Genomic DNA, 26,998 nt, shown 5'->3' with positions numbered 1-26,998 from the left:
CTGTAAGCAAACTCTGCTTTGAAAATCTTGGACTTTAAACCAAAGGGGCTTTGAAAACATTATAAAGTGCGAAAACTCCCGCTTTACTGTCAAATTATGATGGAGAAAAGGCAAAAAAAGCTAACAAAGCCATGTAAATACTTTCATTTTAAAAGTTTTTCAATAGTTAAAGCTTACAGCACCTGGTATTCCCAGGTAGTCTCCCATCCAAGTACTAACCAGGCCCAAGCCTTCTTAGCTTCTGAGATCAGACAAGATTGGGCATTCTTCAGCTGGTTTGTCCGTACACAAACTCTGCTTGAAAATCTTGAACTTTAAACCAAAGGGGCTTGAACACATATCAAAGAGTGAAAACTCCCGCTTTACTGTCAAATTATGATGGAGAAAAGGCAAAAAGTTGGAGTGGTAAGCTTTTATTTGCAATACAACAAATAAAGTGCACACCTTCTAGAGGCAATGCAATACTGGGTCGATGAATGGAGCGGATGGAGCAGGCCCTATTGCCGACTCCCTGTTCTAAAAATCCGCTTAATATGACATATCAGATATTAAACTGACATCAGGGTGCGTAGCACCTGAAGGCCGAGGGCTGGAAAACCCCACCTAATCGATTCAGCTCCAAGCCTGTGAATGATCGTTGTAGAGCACACACAGACAAAGAAACCTGAAGAGAAGTTAAAAAAAAAAAAAAAAAAAAAAAAGAAAAAAAAGGCGGGAAAACATATCAAAGAAAGAAAATACCCCTTAACTTACTTTAAAAAAAGTTAACAAAGTGATGTAAATACTTTCATTTTAAAAGTTTTCAATAGTTAAAGCTTACAGCACCTGGCATTCCCAGGTAGTCTCCCATCCAAGTACTAACCAGGCCCAAGCCTTCTTAGCTTCTGAGATCAGACAAGATTGGGCATTCTTCAGCTGGTTTGTCCGTACACAAACTCTGCTTGAAAATCTTGAACTTTAAACCAAAGGGGCTTGAACACATATCAAAGAGTGAAAACTCCCGCTTTACTGTCAAATTATGATGGAGAAAAGGCAAAAAAAGCTAACAAAGCCATGTAAATACTTTCATTTTAAAAGTTTTTCAATAGTTAAAGCTTACAGCACCTGGTATTCCCAGGTAGTCTCCCATCCAAGTACTAACCAGGCCCAAGCCTTCTTAGCTTCTGAGATCAGACAAGATTGGGCATTCTTCAGCTGGTTTGTCCGTACACAAACTCTGCTTGAAAATCTTGAACTTTAAACCAAAGGGGCTTGAACACATATCAAAGAGTTAAAACTCCCGCTTTACTGTCAAATTATGATGGAGAAAAGGCAAAAAGTTGGAGTGGTAAGCTTTTATTTGCAATACAACAAATAAAGTGCACACCTTCTAGAGGCAATGCAATACTGGGTCGATGAATGGAGCGGATGGAGCAGGCCCTATTGCCGACTCCCTGTTCTAAAAATCCGCTTAATATGACATATCAGATATTAAACTGACATCAGGGTGCGTAGCACCTGAAGGCCGAGGGCTGGAAAACCCCACCTAATCGATTCAGCTCCAAGCCTGTGAATGATCGTTGTAGAGCACACACAGACAAAGAAACCTGAAGAGAAGTTAAAAAAAAAAAAAAAAAAAAAAAGAAAAAAGGCGGGAAAACATATCAAAGAAAGAAAATACCCCTTAACTTACTTTAAAAAAAAGTTAACAAAGTGATGTAAATACTTTCATTTTAAAAGTTTTCAATAGTTAAAGCTTACTGCACCTGGCATTCCTACGTAGTCTCCCATCCAAGTACTAACCAGGCCCAGGCCTTCTTAGCTTCTGAGATCAGACAAGATTGGGCAATCTTCAGCTGGCATGTCTGTAAGCAAACTCTGCTTGAAAATCTTGAACTTTAAACAAAAGGGCTTTGAAAACATTATAAAGTGCGAAAACTCCCGCTTTACTGTCAAATTATGATGGAGAAAAGGCAAAAAAAGCTAACAAAGCCATGTAAATACTTTCATTTTAAAAGTTTTTCAATAGTTAAAGCTTACAGCACCTGGTATTCCCAGGTAGTCTCCCATCCAAGTACTAACCAGGCCCAAGCCTTCTTAGCTTCTGAGATCAGACAAGATTGGGCATTCTTCAGCTGGTTTGTCCGTACACAAACTCTGCTTGAAAATCTTGAACTTTAAACCAAAGGGGCTTGAACACATATCAAAGAGTGAAAACTCCCGCTTTACTGTCAAATTATGATGGAGAAAAGGCAAAAAAAGCTAACAAAGCCATGTAAATACTTTCATTTTAAAAGTTTTTCAATAGTTAAAGCTTACAGCACCTGGTATTCCCAGGTAGTCTCCCATCCAAGTACTAACCAGGCCCAAGCCTTCTTAGCTTCTGAGATCAGACAAGATTGGGCATTCTTCAGCTGGTTTGTCCGTACACAAACTCTGCTTGAAAATCTTGAACTTTAAACCAAAGGGGCTTGAACACATATCAAAGAGTGAAAACTCCCGCTTTACTGTCAAATTATGATGGAGAAAAGGCAAAAAAAGCTAACAAAGCCATGTAAATACTTTCATTTTAAAAGTTTTTCAATAGTTAAAGCTTACAGCACCTGGTATTCCCAGGTAGTCTCCCATCCAAGTACTAACCAGGCCCAAGCCTTCTTAGCTTCTGAGATCAGACAAGATTGGGCATTCTTCAGCTGGTTTGTCCGTACACAAACTCTGCTTGAAAATCTTGAACTTTAAACCAAAGGGGCTTGAACACATATCAAAGAGTGAAAACTCCCGCTTTACTGTCAAATTATGATGGAGAAAAGGCAAAAAAAGCTAACAAAGCCATGTAAATACTTTCATTTTAAAAGTTTTTCAATAGTTAAAGCTTACAGCACCTGGTATTCCCAGGTAGTCTCCCATCCAAGTACTAACCAGGCCCAAGCCTTCTTAGCTTCTGAGATCAGACAAGATTGGGCATTCTTCAGCTGGTTTGTCCGTACACAAACTCTGCTTGAAAATCTTGAACTTTAAACCAAAAGGGCTTTGAAAACATTATAAGTGCGAAAACTCCCGCTTTACTGTCAAATTATGATGGAGAAAAGGCAAAAAAGCTAACAAAGCCATGTAAATACTTTCATTTTAAAAGTTTTTCAATAGTTAAAGCTTACAGCACCTGGTATTCCCAGGTAGTCTCCCATCCAAGTACTAACCAGGCCCAAGCCTTCTTAGCTTCTGAGATCAGACAAGATTGGGCATTCTTCAGCTGGTTTGTCCGTACACAAACTCTGCTTGAAAATCTTGAACTTTAAACCAAAGGGGCTTGAACACATATCAAAGAGTGAAAACTCCCGCTTTACTGTCAAATTATGATGGAGAAAAGGCAAAAAAAGCTAACAAAGCCATGTAAATACTTTCATTTTAAAAGTTTTTCAATAGTTAAAGCTTACAGCACCTGGTATTCCCAGGTAGTCTCCCATCCAAGTACTAACCAGGCCCAAGCCTTCTTAGCTTCTGAGATCAGACAAGATTGGGCATTCTTCAGCTGGTTTGTCCGTACACAAACTCTGCTTGAAAATCTTGAACTTTAAACCAAAGGGGCTTGAACACATATCAAAGAGTGAAAACTCCCGCTTTACTGTCAAATTATGATGGAGAAAAGGCAAAAAGTTGGAGTGGTAAGCTTTTATTTGCAATACAACAAATAAAGTGCACACCTTCTAGAGGCAATGCAATACTGGGTCGATGAATGGAGCGGATGGAGCAGGCCCTATTGCCGACTCCCTGTTCTAAAAATCCGCTTAATATGACATATCAGATATTAAACTGACATCAGGGTGCGTAGCACCTGAAGGCCGAGGGCTGGAAAACCCCACCTAATCGATTCAGCTCCAAGCCTGTGAATGATCGTTGTAGAGCACACACAGACAAAGAAACCTGAAGAGAAGTTAAAAAAAAAAAAAAAAAAAAAAAGAAAAAAGGCGGGAAAACATATCAAAGAAAGAAAATACCCCTTAACTTACTTTAAAAAAAGTTAACAAAGTGATGTAAATACTTTCATTTTAAAAGTTTTCAATAGTTAAAGCTTACTGCACCTGGCATTCCTACGTAGTCTCCCATCCAAGTACTAACCAGGCCCAGGCCTTCTTAGCTTCTGAGATCAGACAAGATTGGGCAATCTTCAGCTGGCATGTCTGTAAGCAAACTCTGCTTGAAAATCTTGGACTTTAAACAAAAGGGCTTTGAAAACATTATAAAGTGCGAAAACTCCCGCTTTACTGTCAAATTATGATGGAGAAAAGGCAAAAAAGCTAACAAAGCCATGTAAATACTTTTATTTTAAAAGTTTTTCAATAGTTAAAGCTTACAGCACCTGGTATTCCCAGGTAGTCTCCCATCCAAGTACTAACCAGGCCCAAGCCTTCTTAGCTTCTGAGATAAGACAAGATTGGGCATTCTTCAGCTGGTTTGTCCGTACACAAACTCTGCTTGAAAATCTTGAACTTTAAACCAAAGGGGCTTGAACACATATCAAAGAGTGAAAACTCCCGCTTTACTGTCAAATTATGATGGAGAAAAGGCAAAAAGTTGGAGTGGTAAGCTTTTATTTGCAATACAACAAATAAAGTGCACACCTTCTAGAGGCAATGCAATACTGGGTCGATGAATGGAGCGGATGGAGCAGGCCCTATTGCCGACTCCCTGTTCTAAAAATCCGCTTAATATGACATATCAGATATTAAACTGACATCAGGGTGCGTAGCACCTGAAGGCCGAGGGCTGGAAAACCCCACCTAATCGATTCAGCTCCAAGCCTGTGAATGATCGTTGTAGAGCACACACAGACAAAGAAACCTGAAGAGAAGTTAAAAAAAAAAAAAAAAAAGAAAAAAGGCGGGAAAACATATCAAAGAAAGAAAATACCCCTTAACTTACTTTAAAAAAAGTTAACAAAGTGATGTAAATACTTTCATTTTAAAAGTTTTCAATAGTTAAAGCTTACTGCACCTGGCATTCCTACGTAGTCTCCCATCCAAGTACTAACCAGGCCCAGGCCTTCTTAGCTTCTGAGATCAGACAAGATTGGGCAATCTTCAGCTGGCATGTCTGTAAGCAAACTCTGCTTGAAAATCTTGGACTTTAAACAAAAGGGCTTTGAAAACATTATAAAGTGCGAAAACTCCCGCTTTACTGTCAAATTATGATGGAGAAAAGGCAAAAAAGCTAACAAAGCCATGTAAATACTTTTATTTTAAAAGTTTTTCAATAGTTAAAGCTTACAGCACCTGGTATTCCCAGGTAGTCTCCCATCCAAGTACTAACCAGGCCCAAGCCTTCTTAGCTTCTGAGATAAGACAAGATTGGGCATTCTTCAGCTGGTTTGTCCGTACACAAACTCTGCTTGAAAATCTTGAACTTTAAACCAAAGGGGCTTAAACACATATCAAAGAGTGAAAACTCCCGCTTTACTGTCAAATTATGATGGAGAAAAGGCAAAAAAGCTAACAAAGCCATGTAAATACTTTCATTTTAAAAGTTTTTCAATAGTTAAAGCTTACAGCACCTGGTATTCCCAGGTAGTCTCCCATCCAAGTACTAACCAGGCCCAAGCCTTCTTAGCTTCTGAGATCAGACAAGATTGGGCATTCTTCAGCTGGTTTGTCCTGTACACAAACTCTGCTTGAAAATCTTGAACTTTAAACCAAAAGGGCTTTGAAAACATTATCAAGTGCGAAAACTCCCGCTTTACTGTCAAATTATGATGGAGAAAAGGCAAAAAAAGCTAACAAAGCCATGTAAATACTTTCATTTTAAAAGTTTTTCAATAGTTAAAGCTTACAGCACCTGGTATTCCCAGGTAGTCTCCCATCCAAGTACTAACCAGGCCCAAGCCTTCTTAGCTTCTGAGATCAGACAAGATTGGGCATTCTTCAGCTGGTTTGTCCGTACACAAACTCTGCTTGAAAATCTTGAACTTTAAACCAAAGGGGCTTGAACACATATCAAAGAGTGAAAACTCCCGCTTTACTGTCAAATTATGATGGAGAAAAGGCAAAAAAAGCTAACAAAGCCATGTAAATACTTTTATTTTAAAAGTTTTTCAATAGTTAAAGCTTACAGCACCTGGTATTCCCACGGTAGTCTCCCATCCAAGTACTAACCAGGCCCAGGCCTTCTTAGCTTCTGAGATCAGACAAGATTGGGCAATCTTCAGCTGGCATGTCTGTAAGCAAACTCTGCTTGAAAATCTTGGACTTTAAACAAAAGGGCTTTGAAAACATTATAAAGTGCGAAAACTCCCGCTTTACTGTCAAATTATGATGGAGAAAAGGCAAAAAAGCTAACAAAGCCATGTAAATACTTTTATTTTAAAAGTTTTTCAATAGTTAAAGCTTACAGCACCTGGTATTCCCAGGTAGTCTCCCATCCAAGTACTAACCAGGCCCAAGCCTTCTTAGCTTCTGAGATCAGACAAGATTGGGCATTCTTCAGCTGGTTTGTCCGTACACAAACTCTGCTTGAAAATCTTGAACTTTAAACCAAAGGGGCTTTAAACACATATCAAAGAGTGAAAACTCCCGCTTTACTGTCAAATTATGATGGAGAAAAGGCAAAAAAAGCTAACAAAGCCATGTAAATACTTTCATTTTAAAAGTTTTTCAATAGTTAAAGCTTACAGCACCTGGTATTCCCAGGTAGTCTCCCATCCAAGTACTAACCAGGCCCAAGCCTTCTTAGCTTCTGAGATCAGACAAGATTGGGCATTCTTCAGCTGGTTTGTCCGTACACAAACTCTGCTTGAAAATCTTGAACTTTAAACCAAAGGGGCTTGAACACATATCAAAGAGTGAAAACTCCCGCTTTACTGTCAAATTATGATGGAGAAAAGGCAAAAAAGCTAACAAAGCCATGTAAATACTTTCATTTTAAAAGTTTTTCAATAGTTAAAGCTTACAGCACCTGGTATTCCCAGGTAGTCTCCCATCCAAGTACTAACCAGGCCCAAGCCTTCTTAGCTTCTGAGATCAGACAAGATTGGGCATTCTTCAGCTGGTTTGTCCGTACACAAACTCTGCTTGAAAATCTTGAACTTTAAACCAAAGGGCTTGAACACATATCAAAGAGTTAAAACTCCCGCTTTACTGTCAAATTATGATGGAGAAAAGGCAAAAAGTTGGAGTGGTAAGCTTTTATTTGCAATACAACAAATAAAGTGCACACCTTCTAGAGGCAATGCAATACTGGGTCGATGAATGGAGCGGATGGAGCAGGCCCTATTGCCGACTCCCTGTTCTAAAAATCCGCTTAATATGACATATCAGATATTAAACTGACATCAGGGTGCGTAGCACCTGAAGGCCGAGGGCTGGAAAACCCCACCTAATCGATTCAGCTCCAAGCCTGTGAATGATCGTTGTAGAGCACACACAGACAAAGAAACCTGAAGAGAAGTTAAAAAAAAAAAAAAAAAAAGAAAAAAGGCGGGAAAACATATCAAAGAAAGAAAATACCCCTTAACTTACTTTAAAAAAAGTTAACAAAGTGATGTAAATACTTTCATTTTAAAAGTTTTCAATAGTTAAAGCTTACTGCACCTGGCATTCCTACGTAGTCTCCCATCCAAGTACTAACCAGGCCCAGGCCTTCTTAGCTTCTGAGATCAGACAAGATTGGGCAATCTTCAGCTGGCATGTCTGTAAGCAAACTCTGCTTGAAAATCTTGGACTTTAAACAAAAGGGCTTTGAAAACATTATAAAGTGCGAAAACTCCCGCTTTACTGTCAAATTATGACTGAGAAAAGGCAAAAAAGCTAACAAAGCCATGTAAATACTTTTATTTTAAAAGTTTTTCAATAGTTAAAGCTTACAGCACCTGGTATTCCCAGGTAGTCTCCCATCCAAGTACTAACCAGGCCCAAGCCTTCTTAGCTTCTGAGATAAGACAAGATTGGGCATTCTTCAGCTGGTTTGTCCGTACACAAACTCTGCTTGAAAATCTTGAACTTTAAACCAAAGGGGCTTAAACACATATCAAAGAGTGAAAACTCCCGCTTTACTGTCAAATTATGATGGAGAAAAGGCAAAAAAAGCTAACAAAGCCATGTAAATACTTTCATTTTAAAAGTTTTTCAATAGTTAAAGCTTACAGCACCTGGTATTCCCAGGTAGTCTCCCATCCAAGTACTAACCAGGCCCAAGCCTTCTTAGCTTCTGAGATCAGACAAGATTGGGCATTCTTCAGCTGGTTTGTCCTGTACACAAACTCTGCTTGAAAATCTTGAACTTTAAACCAAAGGGCTTTGAACACATATCAAGAGTGGAAAACTCCCGCTTTACTGTCAAATTATGATGGAGAAAAGGCAAAAAAAGCTAACAAAGCCATGTAAATACTTTCATTTTAAAAGTTTTTCAATAGTTAAAGCTTACAGCACCTGGTATTCCCAGGTAGTCTCCCATCCAAGTACTAACCAGGCCCAAGCCTTCTTAGCTTCTGAGATCAGACAAGATTGGGCATTCTTCAGCTGGTTTGTCCGTACACAAACTCTGCTTGAAAATCTTGAACTTTAAACCAAAGGGGCTTGAACACATATCAAAGAGTGAAAACTCCCGCTTTACTGTCAAATTATGATGGAGAAAAGGCAAAAAAAGCTAACAAAGCCATGTAAATACTTTCATTTTAAAAGTTTTTCAATAGTTAAAGCTTACAGCACCTGGTATTCCCAGGTAGTCTCCCATCCAAGTACTAACCAGGCCCAAGCCTTCTTAGCTTCTGAGATCAGACAAGATTGGGCATTCTTCAGCTGGTTTGTCCATACACAAACTCTGCTTGAAAATCTTGAACTTTAAACCAAAAGGCTTGAACACATATCAAAGAGTTAAAACTCCCGCTTTACTGTCAAATTATGATGGAGAAAAGGCAAAAAGTTGGAGTGGTAAGCTTTTATTTGCAATACAACAAATAAAGTGCACACCTTCTAGAGGCAATGCAATACTGGGTCGATGAATGGAGCGGATGGAGCAGGCCCTATTGCCGACTCCCTGTTCTAAAAATCCGCTTAATATGACATATCAGATATTAAACTGACATCAGGGTGCGTAGCACCTGAAGGCCGAGGGCTGGAAAACCCCACCTAATCGATTCAGCTCCAAGCCTGTGAATGATCGTTGTAGAGCACACACAGACAAAGAAACCTGAAGAGAAGTTAAAAAAAAAAAAAAAAAAAAAAGAAAAAAGGCGGGAAAACATATCAAAGAAAGAAAATACCCCTTAACTTACTTTAAAAAAAGTTAACAAAGTGATGTAAATACTTTCATTTTAAAAGTTTTCAATAGTTAAAGCTTACTGCACCTGGCATTCCTACGTAGTCTCCCATCCAAGTACTAACCAGGCCCAGGCCTTCTTAGCTTCTGAGATCAGACAAGATTGGGCAATCTTCAGCTGGCATGTCTGTAAGCAAACTCTGCTTGAAAATCTTGGACTTTAAACAAAAGGGCTTTGAAAACATTATAAAGTGCGAAAACTCCCGCTTTACTGTCAAATTATGATGGAGAAAAGGCAAAAAAGCTAACAAAGCCATGTAAATACTTTCATTTTAAAAGTTTTTCAATAGTTAAAGCTTACAGCACCTGGTATTCCCAGGTAGTCTCCCATCCAAGTACTAACCAGGCCCAAGCCTTCTTAGCTTCTGAGATCAGACAAGATTGGGCATTCTTCAGCTGGTTTGTCCGTACACAAACTCTGCTTGAAAATCTTGAACTTTAAACCAAAGGGGCTTGAACACATATCAAAGAGTGAAAACTCCCGCTTTACTGTCAAATTATGATGGAGAAAAGGCAAAAAAAGCTAACAAAGCCATGTAAATACTTTCATTTTAAAAGTTTTTCAATAGTTAAAGCTTACAGCACCTGGTATTCCCAGGTAGTCTCCCATCCAAGTACTAACCAGGCCCAAGCCTTCTTAGCTTCTGAGATCAGACAAGATTGGGCATTCTTCAGCTGGTTTGTCAGTACACAAACTCTGCTTGAAAATCTTGAACTTTAAACCAAAAGGGCTTGAACACATATCAAAGAGTTAAAACTCCCGCTTTACTGTCAAATTATGATGGAGAAAAGGCAAAAAGTTGGAGTGGTAAGCTTTTATTTGCAATACAACAAATAAAGTGCACACCTTCTAGAGGCAATGCAATACTGGGTCGATGAATGGAGCGGATGGAGCAGGCCCTATTGCCGACTCCCTGTTCTAAAAATCCGCTTAATATGACATATCAGATATTAAACTGACATCAGGGTGCGTAGCACCTGAAGGCCGAGGGCTGGAAAACCCCACCTAATCGATTCAGCTCCAAGCCTGTGAATGATCGTTGTAGAGCACACACAGACAAAGAAACCTGAAGAGAAGTTAAAAAAAAAAAAAAAAAGAAAAAAGGCGGGAAAACATATCAAAGAAAGAAAATACCCCTTAACTTACTTTAAAAAAAGTTAACAAAGTGATGTAAATACTTTCATTTTAAAAGTTTTCAATAGTTAAAGCTTACTGCACCTGGCATTCCTACGTAGTCTCCCATCCAAGTACTAACCAGGCCCAGGCCTTCTTAGCTTCTGAGATCAGACAAGATTGGGCAATCTTCAGCTGGCATGTCTGTAAGCAAACTCTGCTTGAAAATCTTGGACTTTAAACAAAAGGGCTTTGAAAACATTATAAAGTGCGAAAACTCCCGCTTTACTGTCAAATTATGATGGAGAAAAGGCAAAAAAGCTAACAAAGCCATGTAAATACTTTTATTTTAAAAGTTTTTCAATAGTTAAAGCTTACAGCACCTGGTATTCCCAGGTAGTCTCCCATCCAAGTACTAACCAGGCCCAAGCCTTCTTAGCTTCTGAGATAAGACAAGATTGGGCATTCTTCAGCTGGTTTGTCCGTACACAAACTCTGCTTGAAAATCTTGAACTTTAAACCAAAGGGGCTTAAACACATATCAAAGAGTGAAAACTCCCGCTTTACTGTCAAATTATGATGGAGAAAAGGCAAAAAAGCTAACAAAGCCATGTAAATACTTTCATTTTAAAAGTTTTTCAATAGTTAAAGCTTACAGCACCTGGTATTCCCAGGTAGTCTCCCATCCAAGTACTAACCAGGCCCAAGCCTTCTTAGCTTCTGAGATCAGACAAGATTGGGCATTCTTCAGCTGGTTTGTCCGTACACAAACTCTGCTTGAAAATCTTGAACTTTAAACCAAAGGGGCTTGAACACATATCAAAGAGTGAAAACTCCCGCTTTACTGTCAAATTATGATGGAGAAAAGGCAAAAAAAGCTAACAAAGCCATGTAAATACTTTCATTTTAAAAGTTTTTCAATAGTTAAAGCTTACAGCACCTGGTATTCCCAGGTAGTCTCCCATCCAAGTACTAACCAGGCCCAAGCCTTCTTAGCTTCTGAGATCAGACAAGATTGGGCATTCTTCAGCTGGTTTGTCCGTACACAAACTCTGCTTGAAAATCTTGAACTTTAAACCAAAGGGCTTGAACACATATCAAAGAGTGAAAACTCCCGCTTTACTGTCAAATTATGATGGAGAAAAGGCAAAAAGTTGGAGTGGTAAGCTTTTATTTGCAATACAACAAATAAAGTGCACACCTTCTAGAGGCAATGCAATACTGGGTCGATGAATGGAGCGGATGGAGCAGGCCCTATTGCCGACTCCCTGTTCTAAAAATCCGCTTAATATGACATATCAGATATTAAACTGACATCAGGGTGCGTAGCACCTGAAGGCCGAGGGCTGGAAAACCCCACCTAATCGATTCAGCTCCAAGCCTGTGAATGATCGTTGTAGAGCACACACAGACAAAGAAACCTGAAGAGAAGTTAAAAAAAAAAAAAAAAAAAAGAAAAAAGGCGGGAAAACATATCAAAGAAAGAAAATACCCCTTAACTTACTTTAAAAAAAGTTAACAAAGTGATGTAAATACTTTCATTTTAAAAGTTTTCAATAGTTAAAGCTTACTGCACCTGGCATTCCTACGTAGTCTCCCATCCAAGTACTAACCAGGCCCAGGCCTTCTTAGCTTCTGAGATCAGACAAGATTGGGCAATCTTCAGCTGGCATGTCTGTAAGCAAACTCTGCTTGAAAATCTTGGACTTTAAACAAAAGGGCTTTGAAAACATTATAAAGTGCGAAAACTCCCGCTTTACTGTCAAATTATGATGGAGAAAAGGCAAAAAAGCTAACAAAGCCATGTAAATACTTTTATTTTAAAAGTTTTTCAATAGTTAAAGCTTACAGCACCTGGTATTCCCAGGTAGTCTCCCATCCAAGTACTAACCAGGCCCAAGCCTTCTTAGCTTCTGAGATAAGACAAGATTGGGCATTCTTCAGCTGGTTTGTCCGTACACAAACTCTGCTTGAAAATCTTGAACTTTAAACCAAAGGGGCTTAAACACATATCAAAGAGTGAAAACTCCCGCTTTACTGTCAAATTATGATGGAGAAAAGGCAAAAAAGCTAACAAAGCCATGTAAATACTTTCATTTTAAAAGTTTTTCAATAGTTAAAGCTTACAGCACCTGGTATTCCCAGGTAGTCTCCCATCCAAGTACTAACCAGGCCCAAGCCTTCTTAGCTTCTGAGATCAGACAAGATTGGCCATTCTTCAGCTGGTTTGTCCGTACACAAACTCTGCTTGAAAATCTTGAACTTTAAACCAAAGGGGCTTGAAAACATATCAAAGAGTGAAAACTCCCGCTTTACTGTCAAATTATGATGGAGAAAAGGCAAAAAAAGCTAACAAAGCCATGTAAATACTTTCATTTTAAAAGTTTTTCAATAGTTAAAGCTTACAGCACCTGGTATTCCCAGGTAGTCTCCCATCCAAGTACTAACCAGGCCCAAGCCTTCTTAGCTTCTGAGATCAGACAAGATTGGGCATTCTTCAGCTGGTTTGTCCGTACACAAACTCTGCTTGAAAATCTTGAACTTTAAACCAAAGGGGCTTGAACACATATCAAAGAGTGAAAACTCCCGCTTTACTGTCAAATTATGATGGAGAAAAGGCAAAAAAAGCTAACAAAGCCATGTAAATACTTTCATTTTAAAAGTTTTTCAATAGTTAAAGCTTACAGCACCTGGTATTCCCAGGTAGTCTCCCATCCAAGTACTAACCAGGCCCAAGCCTTCTTAGCTTCTGAGATCAGACAAGATTGGGCATTCTTCAGCTGGTTTGTCCAATACACAAACTCTGCTTGAAAATCTTGAACTTTAAACAAAAGGGCTTGAACACATATCAAAGAGTTAAAACTCCCGCTTTACTGTCAAATTATGATGGAGAAAAGGCAAAAAGTTGGAGTGGTAAGCTTTTATTTGCAATACAACAAATAAAGTGCACACCTTCTAGAGGCAATGCAATACTGGGTCGATGAATGGAGCGGATGGAGCAGGCCCTATTGCCGACTCCCTGTTCTAAAAATCTGCTTAATATGACATATCAGATATTAAACTGACATCAGGGTGCGTAGCACCTGAAGGCCGAGGGCTGGAAAACCCCACCTAATCGATTCAGCTCCAAGCCTGTGAATGATCGTTGTAGAGCACACACAGACAAAGAAACCTGAAGAGAAGTTAAAAAAAAAAAAAAAAAAAGAAAAAAGGCGGGAAAACATATCAAAGAAAGAAAATACCCCTTAACTTACTTTAAAAAAAGTTAACAAAGTGATGTAAATACTTTCATTTTAAAAGTTTTCAATAGTTAAAGCTTACTGCACCTGGCATTCCTACGTAGTCTCCCATCCAAGTACTAACCAGGCCCAGGCCTTCTTAGCTTCTGAGATCAGACAAGATTGGGCAATCTTCAGCTGGCATGTCTGTAAGCAAACTCTGCTTGAAAATCTTGGACTTTAAACAAAAGGGCTTTGAAAACATTATAAAGTGCGAAAACTCCCGCTTTACTGTCAAATTATGATGGAGAAAAGGCAAAAAAGCTAACAAAGCCATGTAAATACTTTTATTTTAAAAGTTTTTCAATAGTTAAAGCTTACAGCACCTGGTATTCCCAGGTAGTCTCCCATCCAAGTACTAACCAGGCCCAAGCCTTCTTAGCTTCTGAGATAAGACAAGATTGGGCATTCTTCAGCTGGTTTGTCCGTACAACTTTAAACCAAAGGGCTTTGAAAACATTATAAAGTGCGAAAACTCCCGCTTTACTGTCAAATTATGATGGAGAAAAGGCAAAAAAAGCTAACAAAGCCATGTAAATACTTTCATTTTAAAAGTTTTTCAATAGTTAAAGCTTACAGCACCTGGTATTCCCAGGTAGTCTCCCATCCAAGTACTAACCAGGCCCAAGCCTTCTTAGCTTCTGAGATCAGACAAGATTGGGCATTCTTCAGCTGGTTTGTCCGTACACAAACTCTGCTTGAAAATCTTGAACTTTAAACCAAAGGGGCTTTGAACACATATCAAGAGTGAAAACTCCCGCTTTACTGTCAAATTATGATGGAGAAAAGGCAAAAAAAGCTAACAAAGCCATGTAAATACTTTCATTTTAAAAGTTTTTCAATAGTTAAAGCTTACAGCACCTGGTATTCCCAGGTAGTCTCCCATCCAAGTACTAACCAGGCCCAAGCCTTCTTAGCTTCTGAGATCAGACAAGATTGGGCATTCTTCAGCTGGTTTGTCCGTACACAAACTCTGCTTGAAAATCTTGAACTTTAAACCAAAGGGGCTTGAACACATATCAAAGAGTGAAAACTCCCGCTTTACTGTCAAATTATGATGGAGAAAAGGCAAAAAAAGCTAACAAAGCCATGTAAATACTTTCATTTTAAAAGTTTTTCAATAGTTAAAGCTTACAGCACCTGGTATTCCCAGGTAGTCTCCCATCCAAGTACTAACCAGGCCCAAGCCTTCTTAGCTTCTGAGATCAGACAAGATTGGGCATTCTTCAGCTGGTTTGTCCATACACAAACTCTGCTTGAAAATCTTGAACTTTAAACCAAAGGGCTTGAACACATATCAAAGAGTTAAAACTCCCGCTTTACTGTCAAATTATGATGGAGAAAAGGCAAAAAGTTGGAGTGGTAAGCTTTTATTTGCAATACAACAAATAAAGTGCACACCTTCTAGAGGCAATGCAATACTGGGTCGATGAATGGAGCGGATGGAGCAGGCCCTATTGCCGACTCCCTGTTCTAAAAATCCGCTTAATATGACATATCAGATATTAAACTGACATCAGGGTGCGTAGCACCTGAAGGCCGAGGGCTGGAAAACCCCACCTAATCGATTCAGCTCCAAGCCTGTGAATGATCGTTGTAGAGCACACACAGACAAAGAAACCTGAAGAGAAGTTAAAAAAAAAAAAAAAAAAGAAAAAAGGCGGGAAAACATATCAAAGAAAGAAAATACCCCTTAACTTACTTTAAAAAAAGTTAACAAAGTGATGTAAATACTTTCATTTTAAAAGTTTTCAATAGTTAAAGCTTACTGCACCTGGCATTCCTACGTAGTCTCCCATCCAAGTACTAACCAGGCCCAGGCCTTCTTAGCTTCTGAGATCAGACAAGATTGGGCAATCTTCAGCTGGCATGTCTGTAAGCAAACTCTGCTTGAAAATCTTGGACTTTAAACAAAAGGGCTTTGAAAACATTATAAAGTGCGAAAACTCCCGCTTTACTGTCAAATTATGATGGAGAAAAGGCAAAAAAGCTAACAAAGCCATGTAAATACTTTTATTTTAAAAGTTTTTCAATAGTTAAAGCTTACAGCACCTGGTATTCCCAGGTAGTCTCCCATCCAAGTACTAACCAGGCCCAAGCCTTCTTAGCTTCTGAGATAAGACAAGATTGGGCATTCTTCAGCTGGTTTGTCCGTACACAAACTCTGCTTGAAAATCTTGAACTTTAAACCAAAGGGGCTTAAACACATATCAAAGAGTGAAAACTCCCGCTTTACTGTCAAATTATGATGGAGAAAAGGCAAAAAAGCTAACAAAGCCATGTAAATACTTTCATTTTAAAAGTTTTTCAATAGTTAAAGCTTACAGCACCTGGTATTCCCAGGTAGTCTCCCATCCAAGTACTAACCAGGCCCAAGCCTTCTTAGCTTCTGAGATAAGACAAGATTGGGCATTCTTCAGCTGGTTTGTCCGTACACAAACTCTGCTTGAAAATCTTGAACTTTAAACCAAAGGGGCTTGAAACACATATCAAAGAGTGAAAACTCCCGCTTTACTGTCAAATTATGATGGAGAAAAGGCAAAAAAGCTAACAAAGCCATGTAAATACTTTCATTTTAAAAGTTTTTCAATAGTTAAAGCTTACAGCACCTGGTATTCCCAGGTAGTCTCCCATCCAAGTACTAACCAGGCCCAAGCCTTCTTAGCTTCTGAGATCAGACAAGATTGGGCATTCTTCAGCTGGTTTGTCCGTACACAAACTCTGCTTGAAAATCTTGAACTTTAAACCAAAGGGCTTGAACACATATCAAAGAGTGAAAACTCCCGCTTTACTGTCAAATTATGATGGAGAAAAGGCAAAAAAAGCTAACAAAGCCATGTAAATACTTTCATTTTAAAAGTTTTTCAATAGTTAAAGCTTACAGCACCTGGTATTCCCAGGTAGTCTCCCATCCAAGTACTAACCAGGCCCAAGCCTTCTTAGCTTCTGAGATCAGACAAGATTGGGCATTCTTCAGCTGGTTTGTCCGTACACAAGCTCTGCTTGAAAATCTTGAACTTTAAACCAAAGGGCTTGAACACATATCAAAGAGTTAAAACTCCCGCTTTACTGTCAAATTATGATGGAGAAAAGGCAAAAAGTTGGAGTGGTAAGCTTTTATTTGCAATACAACAAATAAAGTGCACACCTTCTAGAGGCAATGCAATACTGGGTCGATGAATGGAGCGGATGGAGCAGGCCCTATTGCCGACTCCCTGTTCTAAAAATCCGCTTAATATGACATATCAGATATTAAACTGACATCAGGGTGCGTAGCACCTGAAGGCCGAGGGCTGGAAAACCCCACCTAATCGATTCAGCTCCAAGCCTGTGAATGATCGTTGTAGAGCACACACAGACAAAGAAACCTGAAGAGAAGTTAAAAAAAAAAAAAAAAAAAAAGAAAAAAGGCGGGAAAACATATCAAAGAAAGAAAATACCCCTTAACTTACTTTAAAAAAAGTTAACAAAGTGATGTAAATACTTTCATTTTAAAAGTTTTCAATAGTTAAAGCTTACTGCACCTGGCATTCCTACGTAGTCTCCCATCCAAGTACTAACCAGGCCCAGGCCTTCTTAGCTTCTGAGATCAGACAAGATTGGGCAATCTTCAGCTGGCATGTCTGTAAGCAAACTCTGCTTGAAAATCTTGGACTTTAAACAAAAGGGCTTTGAAAACATTATAAAGTGCGAAAACTCCCGCTTTACTGTCAAATTATGATGGAGAAAAGGCAAAAAAGCTAACAAAGCCATGTAAATACTTTTATTTTAAAAGTTTTTCAATAGTTAAAGCTTACAGCACCTGGTATTCCCAGGTAGTCTCCCATCCAAGTACTAACCAGGCCCAAGCCTTCTTAGCTTCTGAGATCAGACAAGATTGGGCATTCTTCAGCTGGTTTGTCCGTACACAAACTCTGCTTGAAAATCTTGAACTTTAAACCAAAGGGGCTTGAAAACATATCAAAGAGTGAAAACTCCCGCTTTACTGTCAAATTATGATGGAGAAAAGGCAAAAAAAGCTAACAAAGCCATGTAAATACTTTCATTTTAAAAGTTTTTCAATAGTTAAAGCTTACAGCACCTGGTATTCCCAGGTAGTCTCCCATCCAAGTACTAACCAGGCCCAAGCCTTCTTAGCTTCTGAGATCAGACAAGATTGGGCATTCTTCAGCTGGTTTGTCCGTACACAAACTCTGCTTGAAAATCTTGAACTTTAAACCAAAGGGGCTTGAACACATATCAAAGAGTGAAAACTCCCGCTTTACTGTCAAATTATGATGGCAGAAAAGGCAAAAAAAGCTAACAAAGCCATGTAAATACTTTCATTTTAAAAGTTTTTCAATAGTTAAAGCTTACAGCACCTGGTATTCCCAGGTAGTCTCCCATCCAAGTACTAACCAGGCCCAAGCCTTCTTAGCTTCTGAGATCAGACAAGATTGGGCATTCTTCAGCTGGTTTGTCCATACACAAACTCTGCTTGAAAATCTTGAACTTTAAACCAAAGGGCTTGAACACATATCAAAGAGTTAAAACTCCCGCTTTACTGTCAAATTATGATGGAGAAAAGGCAAAAAGTTGGAGTGGTAAGCTTTTATTTGCAATACAACAAATAAAGTGCACACCTTCTAGAGGCAATGCAATACTGGGTCGATGAATGGAGCGGATGGAGCAGGCCCTATTGCCGACTCCCTGTTCTAAAAATCCGCTTAATATGACATATCAGATATTAAACTGACATCAGGGTGCGTAGCACCTGAAGGCCGAGGGCTGGAAAACCCCACCTAATCGATTCAGCTCCAAGCCTGTGAATGATCGTTGTAGAGCACACACAGACAAAGAAACCTGAAGAGAAGTTAAAAAAAAAAAAAAAAGAAAAAAGGCGGGAAAACATATCAAAGAAAGAAAATACCCCTTAACTTACTTTAAAAAAAGTTAACAAAGTGATGTAAATACTTTCATTTTAAAAGTTTTCAATAGTTAAAGCTTACTGCACCTGGCATTCCTACGTAGTCTCCCATCCAAGTACTAACCAGGCCCAGGCCTTCTTAGCTTCTGAGATCAGACAAGATTGGGCAATCTTCAGCTGGCATGTCTGTAAGCAAACTCTGCTTGAAAATCTTGGACTTTAAACAAAAGGGCTTTGAAAACATTATAAAGTGCGAAAACTCCCGCTTTACTGTCAAATTATGATGGAGAAAAGGCAAAAAAGCTAACAAAGCCATGTAAATACTTTTATTTTAAAAGTTTTTCAATAGTTAAAGCTTACAGCACCTGGTATTCCCAGGTAGTCTCCCATCCAAGTACTAACCAGGCCCAAGCCTTCTTAGCTTCTCTTCTGAGATAAGACAAGATTGGGCATTCTTCAGCTGGTTTGTCCGTACACAAACTCTGCTTGAAAATCTTGAACTTTAAACCAAAGGGGCTTAAACACATATCAAAGAGTGAAAACTCCCGCTTTACTGTCAAATTATGATGGAGAAAAGGCAAAAAAGCTAACAAAGCCATGTAAATACTTTCATTTTAAAAGTTTTTCAATAGTTAAAGCTTACAGCACCTGGTATTCCCAGGTAGTCTCCCATCCAAGTACTAACCAGGCCCAAGCCTTCTTAGCTTCTGAGATCAGACAACATTGGGCATTCTTCAGCTGGTTTGTCTGTACACAAACTCTGCTTGAAAATCTTGAACTTTAAACCAAAGGGCTTTGATAACATTATAATGTGCGAAAACTCCCGCTTTACTGTCAAAATAAGATGGAGAAAAGGCAAAAAAAGCTAACAAAGCCATGTAAATACTTTCATTTTAAAAGTTTTTCAATAGTTAAAGCTTACAGCACCTGGTATTCCCAGGTAGTCTCCCATCCAAGTACTAACCAGGCCCAAGCCTTCTTAGCTTCTGAGATCAGACAAGATTGGGCATTCTTCAGCTGGTTTGTCCGTACACAAACTCTGCTTGAAAATCTTGAACTTTAAACCAAAGGGGCTTGAACACATATCAAAGAGTGAAAACTCCCGCTTTACTGTCAAATTATGATGCAGAAAAGGCAAAAAAAGCTAACAAAGCCATGTAAATACTTTCATTTTAAAAGTTTTTCAATAGTTAAAGCTTACAGCACCTGGTATTCCCAGGTAGTCTCCCATCCAAGTACTAACCAGGCCCAAGCCTTCTTAGCTTCTGAGATCAGACAAGATTGGGCATTCTTCAGCTGGTTTGTCCATACACAAACTCTGCTTGAAAATCTTGAACTTTAAACCAAAGGGCTTGAACACATATCAAAGAGTTAAAACTCCCGCTTTACTGTCAAATTATGATGGAGAAAAGGCAAAAAGTTGGAGTGGTAAGCTTTTATTTGCAATACAACAAATAAAGTGCACACCTTCTAGAGGCAATGCAATACTGGGTCGATGAATGGAGCGGATGGAGCAGGCCCTATTGCCGACTCCCTGTTCTAAAAATCCGCTTAATATGACATATCAGATATTAAACTGACATCAGGGTGCGTAGCACCTGAAGGCCGAGGGCTGGAAAACCCCACCTAATCGATTCAGCTCCAAGCCTGTGAATGATCGTTGTAGAGCACACACAGACAAAGAAACCTGAAGAGAAGTTAAAAAAAAAAAAAAAAAAAAGAAAAAAGGCGGGAAAACATATCAAAGAAAGAAAATACCCCTTAACTTACTTTAAAAAAAGTTAACAAAGTGATGTAAATACTTTCATTTTAAAAGTTTTCAATAGTTAAAGCTTACTGCACCTGGCATTCCTACGTAGTCTCCCATCCAAGTACTAACCAGGCCCAGGCCTTCTTAGCTTCTGAGATCAGACAAGATTGGGCAATCTTCAGCTGGCATGTCTGTAAGCAAACTCTGCTTGAAAATCTTGGACTTTAAACAAAAGGGCTTTGAAAACATTATAAAGTGCGAAAACTCCCGCTTTACTGTCAAATTATGATGGAGAAAAGGCAAAAAAAGCTAACAAAGCCATGTAAATACTTTCATTTTAAAAGTTTTTCAATAGTTAAAGCTTACAGCACCTGGTATTCCCAGGTAGTCTCCCATCCAAGTACTAACCAGGCCCAAGCCTTCTTAGCTTCTGAGATCAGACAAGATTGGGCATTCTTCAGCTGGTTTGTCCGTACACAAACTCTGCTTGAAAATCTTGAACTTTAAACCAAAGGGCTTGAACACATATCAAAGAGTGAAAACTCCCGCTTTACTGTCAAATTATGATGGAGAAAAGGCAAAAAGTTGGAGTGGTAAGCTTTTATTTGCAATACAACAAATAAAGTGCACACCTTCTAGAGGCAATGCAATACTGGGTCGATGAATGGAGCGGATGGAGCAGGCCCTATTGCCGACTCCCTGTTCTAAAAATCCGCTTAATATGACATATCAGATATTAAACTGACATCAGGGTGCGTAGCACCTGAAGGCCGAGGGCTGGAAAACCCCACCTAATCGATTCAGCTCCAAGCCTGTGAATGATCGTTGTAGAGCACACACAGACAAAGAAACCTGAAGAGAAGTTAAAAAAAAAAAAAAAAAAAAGAAAAAAGGCGGGAAAACATATCAAAGAAAGAAAATACCCCTTAACTTACTTTAAAAAAAGTTAACAAAGTGATGTAAATACTTTCATTTTAAAAGTTTTCAATAGTTAAAGCTTACTGCACCTGGCATTCCTACGTAGTCTCCCATCCAAGTACTAACCAGGCCCAGGCCTTCTTAGCTTCTGAGATCAGACAAGATTGGGCAATCTTCAGCTGGCATGTCTGTAAGCAAACTCTGCTTGAAAATCTTGGACTTTAAACAAAAGGGCTTTGAAAACATTATAAAGTGCGAAAACTCCCGCTTTACTGTCAAATTATGATGGAGAAAAGGCAAAAAAGCTAACAAAGCCATGTAAATACTTTTATTTTAAAAGTTTTTCAATAGTTAAAGCTTACAGCACCTGGTATTCCCAGGTAGTCTCCCATCCAAGTACTAACCAGGCCCAAGCCTTCTTAGCTTCTGAGATAAGGCAAGATTGGGCATTCTTCAGCTGGTTTGTCCGTACACAAACTCTGCTTGAAAATCTTGAACTTTAAACCAAAGGGCTTTAAACACATATCAAAGAGTGAAAACTCCCGCTTTACTGTCAAAATTATGATGGAGAAAAGGCAAAAAAGCTAACAAAGCCATGTAAATACTTTCATTTTAAAAGTTTTTCAATAGTTAAAGCTTACAGCACCTGGTATTCCCAGGTAGTCTCCCATCCAAGTACTAACCAGGCCCAAGCCTTCTTAGCTTCTGAGATAAGACAAGATTGGGCATTCTTCAGCTGGTTTGTCCGTACACAACAGACAAAGAAACCTGAAGAGAAGTTAAAAAAAAAAAAAAAAAAAAAAGAAAAAAGGCGGGAAAACATATCAAAGAAAGAAAATACCCCTTAACTTACTTTAAAAAAAGTTAACAAAGTGATGTAAATACTTTCATTTTAAAAGTTTTCAATAGTTAAAGCTTACTGCACCTGGCATTCCCAGGTAGTCTCCCATCCAAGTACTAACCAGGCCCAAGCCTTCTTAGCTTCTGAGATCAGACAACATTGGGCATTCTTCAGCTGGTTTGTCTGTACACAAACTCTGCTTGAAAATCTTGAACTTTAAACCAAAGGGCTTTGATAACATTATATTGTGCGAAAACTCCCACTTTACTGTTAAAATATGATGGAGAAAAGGCAAAAAAAGCTAACAAAGCCATGTAAATACTTTCATTTTAAAAGTTTTTCAATAGTTAAAGCTTACAGCACCTGGTATTCCCAGGTAGTCTCCCATCCAAGTACTAACCAGGCCCAAGCCTTCTTAGCTTCTGAGATCAGACAAGATTGGGCATTCTTCAGCTGGTTTGTCCATACACAAACTCTGCTTGAAAATCTTGAACTTTAAACCAAAGGGCTTGAACACATATCAAAGAGTTAAAACTCCCGCTTTACTGTCAAATTATGATGGAGAAAAGGCAAAAAGTTGGAGTGGTAAGCTTTTATTTGCAATACAACAAATAAAGTGCACACCTTCTAGAGGCAATGCAATACTGGGTCGATGAATGGAGCGGATGGAGCAGGCCCTATTGCCGACTCCCTGTTCTAAAAATCCGCTTAATATGACATATCAGATATTAAACTGACATCAGGGTGCGTAGCACCTGAAGGCCGAGGGCTGGAAAACCCCACCTAATCGATTCAGCTCCAAGCCTGTGAATGATCGTTGTAGAGCACACACAGACAAAGAAACCTGAAGAGAAGTTAAAAAAAAAAAAAAAAGAAAAAAGGCGGGAAAACATATCAAAGAAAGAAAATACCCCTTAACTTACTTTAAAAAAAGTTAACAAAGTGATGTAAATACTTTCATTTTAAAGTTTTCAATAGTTAAAGCTTACTGCACCTGGCATTCCTACGTAGTCTCCCATCCAAGTACTAACCAGGCCCAGGCCTTCTTAGCTTCTGAGATCAGACAAGATTGGGCAATCTTCAGCTGGCATGTCTGTAAGCAAACTCTGCTTGAAAATCTTGGACTTTAAACAAAAGGGCTTTGAAAACATTATAAAGTGCGAAAACTCCCGCTTTACTGTCAAATTATGATGGAGAAAAGGCAAAAAAGCTAACAAAGCCATGTAAATACTTTTATTTTAAAAGTTTTTCAATAGTTAAAGCTTACAGCACCTGGTATTCCCAGGTAGTCTCCCATCCAAGTACTAACCAGGCCAAAGCCATGTAAATACTTTCATTTTAAAAGTTTTTCAATAGTTAAAGCTTACAGCACCTGGTATTCCCAGGTAGTCTCCCATCCAAGTACTAACCAGGCCCAAGCCTTCTTAGCTTCTGAGATAAGACAAGATTGGGCATTCTTCAGCTGGTTTGTCCGTACACAAACTCTGCTTGAAAATCTTGAACTTTAAACCAAAGGGGCTTAAACACATATCAAAGAGTGAAAACTCCCGCTTTACTGTCAAATTATGATGGAGAAAAGGCAAAAAAGCTAACAAAGCCATGTAAATACTTTCATTTTAAAAGTTTTTCAATAGTTAAAGCTTACAGCACCTGGTATTCCCAGGTAGTCTCCCATCCAAGTACTAACCAGGCCCAAGCCTTCTTAGCTTCTGAGATCAGACAAGATTGGGCATTCTTCAGCTGGTTTGTCTGTACACAAACTCTGCTTGAAAATCTTGAACTTTAAACCAAAAGGGCTTGAACACATATCAAAGTGGAAAACTCCCGCTTTACTGTCAAATTATGATGGAGAAAAGGCAAAAAAAGCTAACAAAGCCATGTAAATACTTTCATTTTAAAAGTTTTTCAATAGTTAAAGCTTACAGCACCTGGTATTCCCAGGTAGTCTCCCATCCAAGTACTAACCAGGCCCAAGCCTTCTTAGCTTCTGAGATCAGACAAGATTGGGCATTCTTCAGCTGGTTTGTCCGTACACAAACTCTGCTTGAAAATCTTGAACTTTAAACCAAAGGGGCTTGAACACATATCAAAGAGTGAAAACTCCCGCTTTACTGTCAAATTATGATGCAGAAAAGGCAAAAAAAGCTAACAAAGCCATGTAAATACTTTCATTTTAAAAGTTTTTCAATAGTTAAAGCTTACAGCACCTGGTATTCCCAGGTAGTCTCCCATCCAAGTACTAACCAGGCCCAAGCCTTCTTAGCTTCTGAGATCAGACAAGATTGGGCATTCTTCAGCTGGTTTGTCCATACACAAACTCTGCTTGAAAATCTTGAACTTTAAACCAAAAGGGCTTGAACACATATCAAAGAGTTAAAACTCCCGCTTTACTGTCAAATTATGATGGAGAAAAGGCAAAAAGTTGGAGTGGTAAGCTTTTATTTGCAATACAACAAATAAAGTGCACACCTTCTAGAGGCAATGCAATACTGGGTCGATGAATGGAGCGGATGGAGCAGGCCCTATTGCCGACTCCCTGTTCTAAAAATCCGCTTAATATGACATATCAGATATTAAACTGACATCAGGGTGCGTAGCACCTGAAGGCCGAGGGCTGGAAAACCCCACCTAATCGATTCAGCTCCAAGCCTGTGAATGATCGTTGTAGAGCACACACAGACAAAGAAACCTGAAGAGAAGTTAAAAAAAAAAAAAAAAAAAAAGAAAAAAGGCGGGAAAACATATCAAAGAAAGAAAATACCCCTTAACTTACTTTAAAAAAAGTTAACAAAGTGATGTAAATACTTTCATTTTAAAAGTTTTCAATAGTTAAAGCTTACTGCACCTGGCATTCCTACGTAGTCTCCCATCCAAGTACTAACCAGGCCCAGGCCTTCTTAGCTTCTGAGATCAGACAAGATTGGGCAATCTTCAGCTGGCATGTCTGTAAGCAAACTCTGCTTGAAAATCTTGGACTTTAAACAAAAGGGCTTTGAAAACATTATAAAGTGCGAAAACTCCCGCTTTACTGTCAAATTATGATGGAGAAAAGGCAAAAAAGCTAACAAAGCCATGTAAATACTTTTATTTTAAAAGTTTTTCAATAGTTAAAGCTTACAGCACCTGGTATTCCCAGGTAGTCTCCCATCCAAGTACTAACCAGGCCCAAGCCTTCTTAGCTTCTGAGATCAGACAAGATTGGGCATTCTTCAGCTGGTTTGTCCGTACACAAACTCTGCTTGAAAATCTTGAACTTTAAACCAAAGGGGCTTGAACACATATCAAAGAGTGAAAACTCCCGCTTTACTGTCAAATTATGATGGAGAAAAGGCAAAAAAAGCTAACAAAGCCATGTAAATACTTTCATTTTAAAAGTTTTTCAATAGTTAAAGCTTACAGCACCTGGTATTCCCAGGTAGTCTCCCATCCAAGTACTAACCAGGCCCAAGCCTTCTTAGCTTCTGAGATCAGACAAGATTGGGCATTCTTCAGCTGGTTTGTCTGTACACAAACTCTGCTTGAAAATCTTGAACTTTAAACCAAAAGGGCTTTGATAACATTATAATGTGCGAAAACTCCCGCTTTACTGTCAAAATATGATGGAGAAAAGGCAAAAAAAGCTAACAAAGCCATGTAAATACTTTCATTTTAAAAGTTTTTCAATAGTTAAAGCTTACAGCACCTGGTATTCCCAGGTAGTCTCCCATCCAAGTACTAACCAGGCCCAAGCCTTCTTAGCTTCTGAGATCAGACAAGATTGGGCATTCTTCAGCTGGTTTGTCCGTACACAAACTCTGCTTGAAAATCTTGAACTTTAAACCAAAGGGGCTTGAACACATATCAAAGAGTGAAAACTCCCGCTTTACTGTCAAATTATGATGCAGAAAAGGCAAAAAAAGCTAACAAAGCCATGTAAATACTTTCATTTTAAAAGTTTTTCAATAGTTAAAGCTTACAGCACCTGGTATTCCCAGGTAGTCTCCCATCCAAGTACTAACCAGGCCCAAGCCTTCTTAGCTTCTGAGATCAGACAAGATTGGGCATTCTTCAGCTGGTTTGTCCATACACAAACTCTGCTTGAAAATCTTGAACTTTAAACCAAAGGGCTTGAACACATATCAAAGAGTTAAAACTCCCGCTTTACTGTCAAATTATGATGGAGAAAAGGCAAAAAGTTGGAGTGGTAAGCTTTTATTTGCAATACAACAAATAAAGTGCACACCTTCTAGAGGCAATGCAATACTGGGTCGATGAATGGAGCGGATGGAGCAGGCCCTATTGCCGACTCCCTGTTCTAAAAATCCGCTTAATATGACATATCAGATATTAAACTGACATCAGGGTGCGTAGCACCTGAAGGCCGAGGGCTGGAAAACCCCACCTAATCGATTCAGCTCCAAGCCTGTGAATGATCGTTGTAGAGCACACACAGACAAAGAAACCTGAAGAGAAGTTAAAAAAAAAAAAAAAAAAGAAAAAAGGCGGGAAAACATATCAAAGAAAGAAAATACCCCTTAACTTACTTTAAAAAAAGTTAACAAAGTGATGTAAATACTTTCATTTTAAAAGTTTTCAATAGTTAAAGCTTACTGCACCTGGCATTCCTACGTAGTCTCCCATCCAAGTACTAACCAGGCCCAGGCCTTCTTAGCTTCTGAGATCAGACAAGATTGGGCAATCTTCAGCTGGCATGTCTGTAAGCAAACTCTGCTTGAAAATCTTGGACTTTAAACAAAAGGGCTTTGAAAACATTATAAAGTGCGAAAACTCCCGCTTTACTGTCAAATTATGATGGAGAAAAGGCAAAAAAGCTAACAAAGCCATGTAAATACTTTTATTTTAAAAGTTTTTCAATAGTTAAAGCTTACAGCACCTGGTATTCCCAGGTAGTCTCCCATCCAAGTAC

At 38.8% G+C, this 26,998-nt stretch overlaps 38 pseudogenes; all 38 read right to left on the bottom strand.

Moving 5' to 3' along the window:
* Positions 1-170: 170 nt before the first annotated feature.
* Positions 171-289, bottom strand: LOC114778088 (uncharacterized; annotated as a pseudogene).
* Positions 290-813: 524 nt separating this feature from the next.
* On the bottom strand, positions 814-932 carry LOC114778050 (uncharacterized; annotated as a pseudogene).
* A 160-nt stretch (positions 933-1,092) lies between these two features.
* Positions 1,093-1,211, bottom strand: LOC114778087 (uncharacterized; annotated as a pseudogene).
* Positions 1,212-2,012: 801 nt separating this feature from the next.
* On the bottom strand, positions 2,013-2,131 carry LOC114778085 (uncharacterized; annotated as a pseudogene).
* Positions 2,132-2,291: 160 nt separating this feature from the next.
* On the bottom strand, positions 2,292-2,410 carry LOC114778084 (uncharacterized; annotated as a pseudogene).
* A 160-nt stretch (positions 2,411-2,570) lies between these two features.
* LOC114778082 (uncharacterized) lies at positions 2,571-2,689 on the bottom strand (annotated as a pseudogene).
* Positions 2,690-2,849: 160 nt separating this feature from the next.
* On the bottom strand, positions 2,850-2,968 carry LOC114778081 (uncharacterized; annotated as a pseudogene).
* Positions 2,969-3,127: 159 nt separating this feature from the next.
* LOC114778080 (uncharacterized) lies at positions 3,128-3,246 on the bottom strand (annotated as a pseudogene).
* Positions 3,247-3,406: 160 nt separating this feature from the next.
* LOC114778079 (uncharacterized) lies at positions 3,407-3,525 on the bottom strand (annotated as a pseudogene).
* Positions 3,526-5,796: 2,271 nt separating this feature from the next.
* Positions 5,797-5,915, bottom strand: LOC114778078 (uncharacterized; annotated as a pseudogene).
* A 439-nt stretch (positions 5,916-6,354) lies between these two features.
* LOC114778077 (uncharacterized) lies at positions 6,355-6,473 on the bottom strand (annotated as a pseudogene).
* Positions 6,474-6,634: 161 nt separating this feature from the next.
* On the bottom strand, positions 6,635-6,753 carry LOC114778076 (uncharacterized; annotated as a pseudogene).
* A 159-nt stretch (positions 6,754-6,912) lies between these two features.
* LOC114778075 (uncharacterized) lies at positions 6,913-7,031 on the bottom strand (annotated as a pseudogene).
* Positions 7,032-8,384: 1,353 nt separating this feature from the next.
* LOC114778074 (uncharacterized) lies at positions 8,385-8,503 on the bottom strand (annotated as a pseudogene).
* A 160-nt stretch (positions 8,504-8,663) lies between these two features.
* LOC114778049 (uncharacterized) lies at positions 8,664-8,782 on the bottom strand (annotated as a pseudogene).
* A 797-nt stretch (positions 8,783-9,579) lies between these two features.
* Positions 9,580-9,698, bottom strand: LOC114778073 (uncharacterized; annotated as a pseudogene).
* Positions 9,699-11,048: 1,350 nt separating this feature from the next.
* On the bottom strand, positions 11,049-11,167 carry LOC114778071 (uncharacterized; annotated as a pseudogene).
* A 160-nt stretch (positions 11,168-11,327) lies between these two features.
* LOC114778070 (uncharacterized) lies at positions 11,328-11,446 on the bottom strand (annotated as a pseudogene).
* Positions 11,447-12,798: 1,352 nt separating this feature from the next.
* Positions 12,799-12,917, bottom strand: LOC114778069 (uncharacterized; annotated as a pseudogene).
* A 1,330-nt stretch (positions 12,918-14,247) lies between these two features.
* Positions 14,248-14,366, bottom strand: LOC114778068 (uncharacterized; annotated as a pseudogene).
* Positions 14,367-14,526: 160 nt separating this feature from the next.
* Positions 14,527-14,645, bottom strand: LOC114778067 (uncharacterized; annotated as a pseudogene).
* Positions 14,646-14,805: 160 nt separating this feature from the next.
* On the bottom strand, positions 14,806-14,924 carry LOC114778048 (uncharacterized; annotated as a pseudogene).
* Positions 14,925-16,274: 1,350 nt separating this feature from the next.
* LOC114778066 (uncharacterized) lies at positions 16,275-16,393 on the bottom strand (annotated as a pseudogene).
* A 159-nt stretch (positions 16,394-16,552) lies between these two features.
* On the bottom strand, positions 16,553-16,671 carry LOC114778065 (uncharacterized; annotated as a pseudogene).
* A 796-nt stretch (positions 16,672-17,467) lies between these two features.
* On the bottom strand, positions 17,468-17,586 carry LOC114778064 (uncharacterized; annotated as a pseudogene).
* A 160-nt stretch (positions 17,587-17,746) lies between these two features.
* LOC114778063 (uncharacterized) lies at positions 17,747-17,865 on the bottom strand (annotated as a pseudogene).
* A 161-nt stretch (positions 17,866-18,026) lies between these two features.
* On the bottom strand, positions 18,027-18,145 carry LOC114778047 (uncharacterized; annotated as a pseudogene).
* Positions 18,146-19,498: 1,353 nt separating this feature from the next.
* Positions 19,499-19,617, bottom strand: LOC114778062 (uncharacterized; annotated as a pseudogene).
* A 160-nt stretch (positions 19,618-19,777) lies between these two features.
* LOC114778045 (uncharacterized) lies at positions 19,778-19,896 on the bottom strand (annotated as a pseudogene).
* Positions 19,897-20,692: 796 nt separating this feature from the next.
* LOC114778059 (uncharacterized) lies at positions 20,693-20,811 on the bottom strand (annotated as a pseudogene).
* Positions 20,812-22,443: 1,632 nt separating this feature from the next.
* LOC114778044 (uncharacterized) lies at positions 22,444-22,562 on the bottom strand (annotated as a pseudogene).
* Positions 22,563-23,730: 1,168 nt separating this feature from the next.
* Positions 23,731-23,849, bottom strand: LOC114778093 (uncharacterized; annotated as a pseudogene).
* Positions 23,850-24,008: 159 nt separating this feature from the next.
* Positions 24,009-24,127, bottom strand: LOC114778058 (uncharacterized; annotated as a pseudogene).
* A 160-nt stretch (positions 24,128-24,287) lies between these two features.
* On the bottom strand, positions 24,288-24,406 carry LOC114778043 (uncharacterized; annotated as a pseudogene).
* Positions 24,407-25,203: 797 nt separating this feature from the next.
* LOC114778057 (uncharacterized) lies at positions 25,204-25,322 on the bottom strand (annotated as a pseudogene).
* A 160-nt stretch (positions 25,323-25,482) lies between these two features.
* LOC114778092 (uncharacterized) lies at positions 25,483-25,601 on the bottom strand (annotated as a pseudogene).
* A 161-nt stretch (positions 25,602-25,762) lies between these two features.
* On the bottom strand, positions 25,763-25,881 carry LOC114778056 (uncharacterized; annotated as a pseudogene).
* A 160-nt stretch (positions 25,882-26,041) lies between these two features.
* LOC114778042 (uncharacterized) lies at positions 26,042-26,160 on the bottom strand (annotated as a pseudogene).
* Positions 26,161-26,998: the final 838 nt, after the last annotated feature.

This window comes from Denticeps clupeoides, unplaced genomic scaffold (genome assembly GCF_900700375.1).
Source record: "Denticeps clupeoides unplaced genomic scaffold, fDenClu1.1, whole genome shotgun sequence".
Classification (NCBI taxonomy): domain Eukaryota; kingdom Metazoa; phylum Chordata; class Actinopteri; order Clupeiformes; family Denticipitidae; genus Denticeps; species Denticeps clupeoides.
The sequence above is the reverse complement of the archived record's forward strand: the minus strand, read 5'-3'. Positions and strand labels throughout refer to the sequence as shown.